An 11,550-nucleotide genomic window follows, 5' to 3' on the forward strand; every position below is an offset into this window, starting at 1 on the left:
GGGAGGGGCAGAGAGAGAGGGAGACACAGAATCGGAAACAGGCTCCAGGCTCCAAGCCATCAGCCCAGAGCCTGACGCGGGGCTCGAACTCACAGACCGCGAGATTGTGACCTGGCTGAAGTCGGACGCTTAACCGACTGCGCCACCCAGGCGCCCCGTTTTTCAGGTTTTTAAAAAAATGTTTATTTTGAGAGAGAGCATGATGGGGGAAGGGCAGGGAAAGAGGGAGAGAGAGAATCTCAAGCAGGCTCCACACTGTTAGTGCAGAACCTGATGTGGGGCTCCATGTCCTGGATAGTGAGATCATGACCTGAGTCAAAATTAAAATGCTTAACTGAGCCACCCAGGCGCCCCTCAGGTCTTTTTTTTTTTTTTTTTTTTAATGATTTTATTTTTAAGCAATCTCTACACCCAACCTGGGGCTTGAACCCGCAACCCTGAGATCAAGAGGGGCATGCTCCACTGACTGAGCCAGCCAGATGCCCCCAAATTTTCAGGTTTTTATAAAAATTTTTTCATGATTATGTAAAACATGTATATGGCTCCAGAGTCAAGTCTACAAAACAATGTACAGAGAAGTCTGACTTCTCTCCCTGTCCCCACAAACCTGTTACCTTCCTCTCCCTATCAGTAAGCATTTTTTTTTTAAGTGTATTGATTTATTTTGTGAGAGACTGCAAGTGGGAGAGGGGGAGAGAGACAGGGAGATAGAGGATCCAAAGCAGGCTCTGTGCTGACAGCAGACAGCCCAATGCGGGGCTCAAACTCCCGAACTGTGAGATCGTGACCTGAGATGAAGTCAGATGCTTAACTGACTGAGCCACCCAGACTCCCCCTGTATCTTCTGTTCTGCATTTTGGCTTTTGCACCTAACAGTATCTTGGAGACCTCTCATTAGCAGTGTCTAGGGATATTCCTTGTTCCTTTTTGCAGCTATAACTCCCTTCTTTTGGGAATGTACCATAGAGTATTCAACTAGTCAGCTATTACTGGACATGTGGGTTGTTTCCTGTCTTCCTATTAAACTTAGTGCTACAGTGAATAGTCTTATGCAGATCTTTGTATAGTTCTGCCAGTTTAATTTTGGGTTAGATTCCTAGAAATTGCCTGGTCAGCAGGCATTTGTAATTTGTTTTTGCTGTATGTTGCCCAGTTCCCTTTTTTAGGGTTGCACCATCTTGCATTCCCACTGTGATGTGTCCTCACAACCTTGTAAGCCAAGTATTTTGTCAAATATATGTAATCTTCCTGAGAAGAATAGCATCTCAATGTGGTTTCCTTTTGCATCTTTTTTTTTTTTTTTTTTTTTTTTGTGGGTGGAGTCAGGCATCTTTTCATATATTTAAGCATCATCTTCACTTATTTGTCTGTGAACTTGCTTCTTTTCCTAGTTGGTGGTCTCTTCCCTCTGGTTTTAGAAATGCTATTATGTTAATCCTTTGTGACATAAGTTGCAGATATTTATAAAACTCTATTATCAATGCACCAATTTATCAGTTAAGATTAAAAATTACAGGGGCGCCTGGGTGGCGCAGTCGGTTAAGCGTCCGACTTCAGCCAGGTCACGATCTCGCGGTCCATGAGTTCGAGCCCCGCGTCAGGCTCTGGGCTGATGGCTCGGAGCCTGGAGCCTGTTTCCGATTCTGTGTCTCCCTCTCTCTCTGCCCCTCCCCCGTTCATGCTCTGTCTCTCTCTGTCCCAAAAATAAAAAACGTTGAAAAAAAAAATTAAAAAAAAAAAATTACAAAATAAGCCCTGTATAGTCTTTTTTGATGCAACCCAACAAATTAATAAGGAATTTGATACCAGAGAGATGGTTATAAAGAATAGTCTTCAAACTACAATTTAATTTCTGTTATCTAAACCTGATTTCATTAACTATCAGTATTCAGTTCATCCTCGATGTAGTTAATGTTCATAGTTTACAGGATACTTAGAAATGCCATGTTCAGAGCAGAGGAAATTTCTTAGGGGAAAATACAGTATAAAGCCGATAATATATTGTTTAAAATATTTTAAAAATTGCAAAAATATTTTTTAAATATTTAAAAAAATGTTACTGCTGTTTTTCTTTTTTATGGCTTTATTGAGGTATGAATTGAAAATACTTTAAGTATACACTTTGATGAAAATTTCGACATAAATATATACCTGTGAAACCATCACCACAATCAAGATAATGAGCATATCTATTAGCCCTAAGTGCATCCCCAGCTGTTGCTGGTGATTGATCTGCTTTCTGTCACTTTAGCTTATTTTGCACTTCCTGTATATCTGATTAGATATAAATGGAATCCCAAAGTAGATATTTGGGGGGATGTGTGGGTCTAACTTTCTTCACTCAGCATAATTATTTTGATTTTTATCCTTATTACTGTATATAGCAATAGTTTTTTTTCTTTTTCTTTCTTTTTTTTTTTTTTTTTTACTCTTGGGTAGTATTTCATTGTAAGAATATACCACAACTTGTTTATCCATTTACCTGTTAATGGACACTGGGTTGCCAGTTTTTGGCTACTGCAACTAAAACTGCTACAAACATTTATGTACAAATCTTTGTGTAGACCTATGTTTCACTTCTCTCGGGTTTACATCTAAAGTGGCTTGGCTGGGTGGTATCGTAGATGTGTGTTTAACTTTTTTTTTTTTTTTTTAACGTTTGTTTATTTTTCAGACAGAGAGAGACACAGCATGAATGGGGGAGGGGCAGAGAGAGAGGGAGACACAGAATCGGGAGCAAGCTCCAGGCTCTGAGCCATCAGCCCAGAGCCCTACGCGGGGCTCGAACTCGCGGACCGCGAGATCGTGACCTGAGCTGAAGTCGGACGCTTAACCGACTGAGCCACCCAGGCGCCCCATTAACTTTTTAAGAAACTACCAGCCTCTTGTCAAAGTGTTTTTACTACTTTGCCTCCCCAAGCAGATGTGACAGCTATAGTTGCTCTACATATTGCCCACATTTGGTGGAGTCATTTGTTTTGAAAGTGGCCATTCTAGGGGATGTGGGGTGGTGTCTTGCCGTTTATTTTGCATTTTTCTAATGTTTAATGATATTGAGTGTCATTTCTAGTGCTTACTAGCCATCTGCGTATATTCTTTGGTGAAGTGCTGATTCAAATGTTTTGTCCATTTTTTATTGGATCATTTGTCTTCTAATTGAGTTGTAGGACTTCATTATAGTATGGGATACAGGTCATTTGTTGGGATATGTGTTTTGCAAATATTTTCTCCCAGTTTGTGCTTTGCTTTTTCATTTTATTTCATTTTGAGGAGCAAAAGTTTTAAAATTGATGAAGTCCTGTTCATTGATTTCCTTCCTTGAAATTTCATGCCTTTTTGTATCCTATTCAATAAATCTTTGCCAAAGTTAAGATCACTAAGGTTTTCTATTATGTCTTCTTCTGGAAGTTTCTTTTTTTAATTTTTAAAATGTTTATTTATTTATTGTTTTAGAGAGAGAGCATGAGTGGGGAGGGGCAGAGAGAGAGAGGGAAACAAAGAATCTGAAGCAGGCTCCAGGCTCTGAGCTGTTAGCACAGAGTCTGACGCAGGGCTCGAACCCACAAACCGTGAGATCATGACCTGAGACGATGTGGGACGCTTAACCAACTGAGCCACCCAGGTGTCCCATGGAAGTTTCTACTTTGCATTTTTGGTTGACGATACATTTTAATTCTTATATATGATGCGGTGTAAGGATTGAGGTTCAGTTTGTTGGTATATGGTTATTCTATAGTCCAAGCACCATTTGTTGAAAATAAAGCCCTAATTTAAAAATAATCATTTAGGGACACCTGGGTGGTTCAGTTGGTTAAGTGTCTGACTTTGCCTCAGGTCATGATCTCATGGTTCATGGGTTCCAGCCCCGCGTCAGGCTTTGTGTGGAGAGCTCAGGTCCTGGAGCCTGCTTCAGATTCTGTGTGTCCCTCACTCTCTGCCCCTCCCCCTCTTGCCCTCTGTCTCTCAAAAAATAAAAAATAAATAAAACGTTAAAAAATTTTTTTAAACAGGATTTATTTTGTTATATGATGTGAAGAATGGATCTAATTTTATTGTTTTTCTAAATGGCTATCTAGTTATCCAAAACACTACATATTTTGAAGTTTATCCTTTCCCCATGGATTTAAGATGCTACCTTTTACTTATATCAAATTTCCATATCGGAATGGTCTTCTCTTTTTTTAAATATAATTTAAAAATTTTTTTTTAATTTTATTTTTTAAAATTTACATCCAAATTAGCATATAGTGCAACAATGATTTCAGGAGTAGATTCCTTAGTGCCCTTTACCCATTTAGCCCATCCCCCCTCCCACAACCCCTCCATTAACCCTCTGTTTGTTCTCCATATTTAAGAGTCTCTTATGTTTTGTCCCCCTCCCTGTTTTTATATTACTTTTGCTTCCCTTCCCTTAGGTTCCTCTGTATTAAAGTCATCATATGAGTGGCTCCATATATATATATATATATATATATATATATATATATATACACACCACATCTTTATCCATTCATCCATCGATGGACATTTGGGCTCTTTCCATACTTTGGCTATTGGTGATAGTGCTGCTGTAAACATGGGGGTGCATGTGTCCCTTCGAAACAGCATACCTGTATCCCTTGGATAAATACCTAGTAGTGCAATTCCTGGGTCATAGGGTAGTTCTATTTTTAATTTTTTGAGGAACCTCCAGACTGTTTTCCAGAGCGGCTGCACCAGCTTGCATTGCCACCAACAATGCAAAAGAGATCCTCTTTCTCTGCATCCTCACCAACATCTGTTGTTGACTGAGTTGTTAATGTTAGCCACTCTGACAGGTATAAAGTGGTATCTCGCTGTGGTTTTGATTTGTATTTCCCTGATGATGAGTGATGATAAGCATTTTTTCATGTGTCGGTTGGCCATCTGGATGTCTTCTTTGGAGATGTGTCTATTCATGTCTTTTGCCCATTTCTTCACTGGATTATTTGTTTTTTGGTGTTGAATTTGATAAGTTCTTTCTAGATTTTGGATACTAACCCTTTATCTGATATGTCGTTTGCAAATACCTTCTCCCATTCTGTCGGTTGCCTTTTAGTTTTGCTGATTGTTTCCTTCACTGTGCAGAAGCTTTTTAGTTTGATAAGGTCCCAATTGTTCATTTTTGCTTTTGTTTCCCTTGCCTCTGGAGACGTGTTGAGTAAGAAGTTGTTGCAGCCCAGGCCAAAGAGGTTTTTGCTTCCTTTCTCCTCGAGGATTTTGGTGGCTTCCTGTCTTACATTTAGGCCTTTCATCCATTTTGAGTTTATTTTTGTGTCTGGTGTAAGAAAGTGGCCCAGGTTCGTTCTTCCGGATGTCGCTGTCCAGTTTTCCCAGCACCACTTGCTGAAGAGACTGTCTTTATTCCATTGGATATTCTTTCCTGCTTTGTCAAAGATTAGTTGGCCATACGTTTGTGGGTCTGTTGCTGGGTTCTCTGTTCCATTGATCTGAGTGTCTGTTTTTGTGCCAAATATAATTTTTTAAGTTTATTTATTTGAGAGACAGTGTGAGTGGGGGAGAGGCAGAGAGAGAGAGGGAGAGAGAGAGAGCGAGAGAGAGAGAGAGAGAGAGAGAGAGAGAGAGAATCCCAAGCAGGCTCCATGCTGCCATCACAGAGCCCAACACAGGGCTTGAACTCATGAAACTGTGAGATCATGACCTGAGCAGACACCAAGACACCCCTTAACTAACTGAACCACCCAGGCATCCCAGGAGTGGTCTTCTTTTTCTTCTCCTCCTCCTCCTCCTCCCCCTCCTCCCTTCCTCTCTCCCTCCCCCTCCCCTCCCCCATCTTCTTCTTCTTCTTCTTCTTCTTCTTCTTCTTCTTCTTCTCTTTTTTGTAATGTCTGTGTTTTATATAATCTCATTGTGAGGCATCTACATTGCCAGTCTCTTCAAAGAGAGTTAATTTGTGAAATTATTTCAATAATAATAAAACAATGATTTATATTATTGTCAAACACTTTCAAAAGGTCTACTGCTCCTTTGCTCCTTCTGCATATTTTTTTCCTTTTAAAAAAGTTATTTATTTAAATTCAAGTTAGGGACACCTGGTGGCTCATTAGGTTAAGGGTCCAACTTTGGCTCAGGTAATGATCTCACGGTTTGTGAGTTTTGAGCCCGGTGTTGGGCTCTGTGCTGACAGCTCAGAGCCTGGAGCCTGCTTCAGATTCTGTGTCTCCCTCTCTCTCTGCCTCCCCCCCCCCACTACCACCAAATAAAAACATTAAATCCAAGTTAGTTAACATGTAGTGTAGTATTGGTTTCAGGAGTAGAACCCAGTGATTCATTGCTTATATATAACACCCAGTGCTCATCCTGACAAGTGTCCTCCTTAATGCCCATCACGCATTTAGCCCATCATCCCATTCACTTCACCTCCAGCAACCCTCAGTTTGTTCTATGTATTTAATAGTCTCTTATGGTTTGCCTCCCTCTGTTTTTATCTTATTTTCCCTTCTCTTCCCCTATATGCATCTGTTCTGTTTCTTAAATTCCACATATGAGAGAAATATATTTGTCTTCTCTGACTTATTTTGTTTGGCATAATACACTCCAGTTCCATCCACATTGTTGCAGATGGCAAGATTTTATTCTTTTTGATTGCCAAGTAATATTCCATTGTATATATATACTGTTTCTTCTTTATCCATTAATCAGTTGATGGACATTTGGGCTCTGTCCGTAGTTTGGCTATTGTACATACCAGGAGTGGCCTTCTAATTGATGTTCTAACATGTGGAAATGCTCAGAGCCTATCCCATGGACACAGAAGAAGACCCTGCACACAGAATAAACCACATGGGGTACCTAGGAGCCAGGATGCCCCCAGGCCTTCATCTTACTTCCAGGGAAGCCCAGTGGCCAGTGACGATTGTCTGGCCCATGCCTGCCAATCTCCCTAGGAGAATGGTCCAGGTAAGACTCTGCTCCTGTCACAGCTGTCCTGGCATGGACTGCATTGTCCTCAGCCATCAGGTCCCTGTTCTCCCCTCAGATTCAGGAGTTCCCACCAGATCCATGGAGGTTTTAGGATTGGCATGGATTCTGGCCCTTTTCTGCACATACCATGCTCCACAGTTTCCCTGCTTCACCTTGTGTGGAGGGGTGCCTGTGGATGTTGGGGGAAACTCAAATCCCTCACCGATTTAACTCCAGAAGTTGCAGGAAACACTTCGTGGGGCACGAACTGTGGGGTTCTGTGAAGGGGATCTCCCAGGACTCTACCAAGCACATGAATCTCTTGGCATAGTTGGTACCAAGCCAGCTACCAACTATTAGGGCTGCTTGTTATTCTTTTTTAAAAAAATTTTAATGTTTATTTATTTTTGGGAGAGAAAGAGACAGAGTGCGAGTGGGGAAAGGACAGAGAGAGAGGGAGACGCAGAATCCGAAGCAGGCTCCAGACTCTGAGCTGTCAGCACAGAGCCTGATGCGGGGCTCAAACCCATGAACTGTGAGATCATGACCTGAGCTGAAGTCGTATGCTCAACCAACTGAGGCACCCCATTAAAGGAATTGGGATTGTTGGATGAAGGTAGGAATAATATCTGGGAGTGGAAATAAAGAGCAAGGAGAACATCCAATCTCTGGTTCCAGTGGTACATGGGGGAGGGAGAAGCCTTCAGGAGAACCATGTGTCAGGGGGCAACCAGGTTTTAGTTTGAACAGGAAGCTGAAGGAAGCTTTCAGTGAAGTCACAACACAGAGTAATTTGTTTATGTCCGTAAACCAAAGAGCAGAGTAGAAGGTGTGGGGGCCAAAGAGTTTCTATATATTTTTGAAGGTATGGAAATATTTATTACTTACATAATGGAGGTCTTTTGGGAGAGTAGGGAAGGCCTCTCAGAATGGTCTGAAATGGCTTAAGAGAGCAAGTAAGGGATGTTAACTTTGGGTCTTTATTGTGGTCAGTAGGTATGGTGGGTGGGAGGACTGCCAAGCATAGGTGAGGGCTTGTGTGGTTTGAATCTCCTGCTGGTGTCAAAAGAGAGAGCACCAGCTTTCTTTCTCTCTTTTCTTTCTTTCTTTCTAAATTTGTTTTTAAATGTTTATTTTTGAGAGAGAGAGAGAGAGAGAGAAAGAGCGAGCCGGGGAGGGGCAGAGAGGGAGTCACAGAATCTGAAGCAGGCTCCAAGCTCTGAGCTGTCAGCATAGAGCCCTATGTGGGGCTTGAACTCACAAACTGTGAGATCATGACTTGAGCCGGAGTTAGAGGCTTAACTGAGCCACCCAGACACCCCAAGCACCAGCTTTCTTATCAGCTTGTCCAAATGTGGGCATGGAGAAGTAGGAGGATGAGGTTCCAAAGCTATCAGCAAACACTAAAAAATGGAACCAGACCATTCATTATAATTCATCTCTGATGTTTGATGACTCAAACACTAATTGAATTAGTACTCGTTTAAATAAACTATATGGCACTCTCTGCAACCTGCAGCCTGAGGTTGGTGAGGGAGATGAAAATCCCACTAAATGGCTTTTTCAGGAGTCCAGCATTGTTTTCTGAGAAGTGACATGAGTGCCTCAGCTACTCCAGAGGGGATGAGGGTGTCCTGGTGAGACCTTTTACTTAGGCCTGAGCATAGGTAGAGAGATATCTTGACCTTGATTGATATTTTGGGGCATCTATCTGTGGGGTAAGAGGTTCTGAGAGTTCTTTACCCTAAAGGGGGCAACTTTTAAGGCAATGGCACAAAAGTTTGTAAAAATGTGGAGATGGGGCTATTCATTAGCCAGGCCATCCAGTGCTAAGATAATTGCCGGAAATTCAGCCCAGCCAGTTGTGCTGACGTTTGGATCTGGTTCTTTATTAGGGAAGTCCTGGTTAAGAAATAAGGAACAGTAGCTCCCCACTGCACTCCATCACCTATGATGGTTGGCAGTGCTGCTTGTATAGTCTGTGGATTCCCTCTGCTGTTCACTTACTTCATCCCAGGTGGCTCTCCAGGTAGCCAAAGGGTCTGGGGAGGGCTGCCCTCCAATACCCTGGCATCTGGCAAGGGACAGAGGACAGAGGAGGCTGCCCCTTCTGCAGGTGGAATATACCAGGGGGCCCAGGTTTGGCTTTATACTGTACCAAGGTGGCCTCAGCAGTTGTATTGAGCTCATGGTGTACTACTTCCATAACCCAGAACACAATGGGCAGCTGGGTACAGAGATAAAGTCACAGACTCAGGGCCTGTGAAAGCCTCCATTTCTAGGAGGTTCCAGTATGTGGCCAGCAATTGCAGCTCTGGTAGCATGTAGTATAGGGCAAGGAAGGTAGTTTCTTGGATCAGAAGCCCTTGGACAATTTATGGCCATGATGGGTGGTCCGGAGACTCTGGGAGATGTGAAAGGAGGTTGTTGAATCCCCTGTGATGGAAAAGTCTTGGTGGGAGGGACACTAATGGGAATGTGGTGTTGGAAGCTGGACAGATTCTAGAGGATTTTGTTGGAGGGGGCCCCAACCAAGGTGGGCTGATTTGCAAGTCGCAACATAAATGGGGTTAAGTAAAATCTGTAGATGAGGAACATGTTGCCTCCAGAACCCCCAAAAGATCTAAAAGAGTTGTGGGTGCTGATAGGGACACTGATTATTTCTGAAGCTTCAAGGATGGAGCAGTCCTTGGTTTACAAAACATTTTTGGCAACTTAACAGAAGTGGCAGGGCCTTGCACTACATTTGGGGGCAATGGCCCATTCCCTTTGGTGAGCTGCTTTGTATTTGTATGTCCTGAATAAGTGACACACAAATGAATGTCAATTAAATCACCTTGGAGGAGGATGTCATCAATGTAATGTCACATCTGTGCTCCCAGAGGAAGGTGGATGCAGTCAAGACTGTATGTGACAGTGAGGCTGCTGAGGCACCCTATGGGCATCCTAGTAAAGATATATCATGTTCCTTCAGAGGTGAAGGCAAACTGTGGCTGATAAAGGCTGTGGACGCCATTGTCTGGATGTCCTGTTCACAGTGCCAACTCCAACTTTTACCATCACCTGCATGGTGGATGGACCCCACCCAAAAGTTGGTTCAGATGTCAAGACTGACAATGCCACACATACCAAGAGGGCATGAGATGGTTTATTACTCACATAACTGAGGTGAGCAGGGCAGGGTTCCTTGGGGAGGCCCAAAGTGGCTTAAGGAATGATGGAAGGGCACTGAACTGGGTGTTTTCTGTGCCTGGGATGAGGCTGCAGTACATACTGCACATTTCCTGTTAAGTGGGACTTGAATGGTTTGAAATCTGCTGGCACCAAGGGGATGGCACTCAGGCTTCTCTCTCAGCCCGTTTCCCAAGAAACATTTCCAAGGACATCATCAAAGTCAAAAGAAAGAAATTGTGGCTGACCATTTGTTTCCCAGACTTTCTCTTTGGAAATGTGACATTCCAAAATCAAAACTCTCAGGCTGCAGATAGCAGGCCCCTAAATGTGGTCAATTCTGCCCAGACACTGGGTATGGACAAGGGTCCAGTAGAGCTTGACACTCACTCCTCCTTCCTGTCTCCAGACTCCCACAGCCATGCCTCAGCCCCAGGAGTCTCCCAACAGTGTGGAGGCCAGGGGAAGGAGAAAAAGGAGTTGATGAGGGAGTGATACAGAGGACATGCTTGCCCCTAGAGCCTCTTCTCCACACAGCAATGGCCCTGTTAAAACGTTAAGTCATCCAAATCCTCCAACATCTCCTTTCACCCAGAGTAAAAGCCGAAGTCCTTGTCATGGCCACGAGGACTTTTGTGATATGGCCCATTACTACCCATCCCATCTGCTTCTCCCTCTGCTCACTCAACTCCTAGCCATACTGAACTCCAATGATTCTTGAACACTCTAGACCTGTTCTGCTCAGGGCCTTTGTACTGTGTGAATGGAAAAACAAAAGTTGTTTTTCCCAGTTACTGCCTAGGCATTTTACTGTATGATAACCCTATTATCAGAGTCTGGGCATTTAGATAAGAACGTGAATTCAGTGCTCACCACCCTAACCACTTCCTAAGTAATAGGTGCCTGCTACCCTGTTCTCTTATTTCTTGCTTGCTCATGACCTGGGATGATGAACTGCCCTCCATCATTGTGCTCCCTTGCTTCTGGGATGTGTGTGTAGCAAATCTTGTGACTTTACTTCCTTTGTGTAAGTGTATTGAAACTGTGCCTTCAATCAAAAAAGACTCTGGGTTTTCACTTTCCCAAAGCAGGAGCTTGGATAACGAGAGAGTTACCTGCCAACCCGTGTGGGTGGCTTGTGAGTCCCACCTCAGCCAGTCATAATCTGCACATTCCTAATACCCCAGATCTGGCTTCCCAATAAAACCAGCTATTCTTGCCGTCAACCCCACTCCCCCATTTTCACTGGTCATTTTCTCATTTGCTTCAAGTTGTCACTCAAAGGGCATTGTGGCAAGGCCTGCTCTGACAGCCCCCATTTAAAACAGAATCTGCCAAAACACCCACACCTTGTTTCCTGCTTTCCTTTCACCTCATGACAACCATGACCATTAGGCCATTTTTCTCTACCCACTGACCTCAAGGACAGACTTGTTT

Source organism: Panthera leo, chromosome F2 (genome assembly GCF_018350215.1).
Source record: "Panthera leo isolate Ple1 chromosome F2, P.leo_Ple1_pat1.1, whole genome shotgun sequence".
Lineage (NCBI taxonomy): Eukaryota > Metazoa > Chordata > Mammalia > Carnivora > Felidae > Panthera > Panthera leo.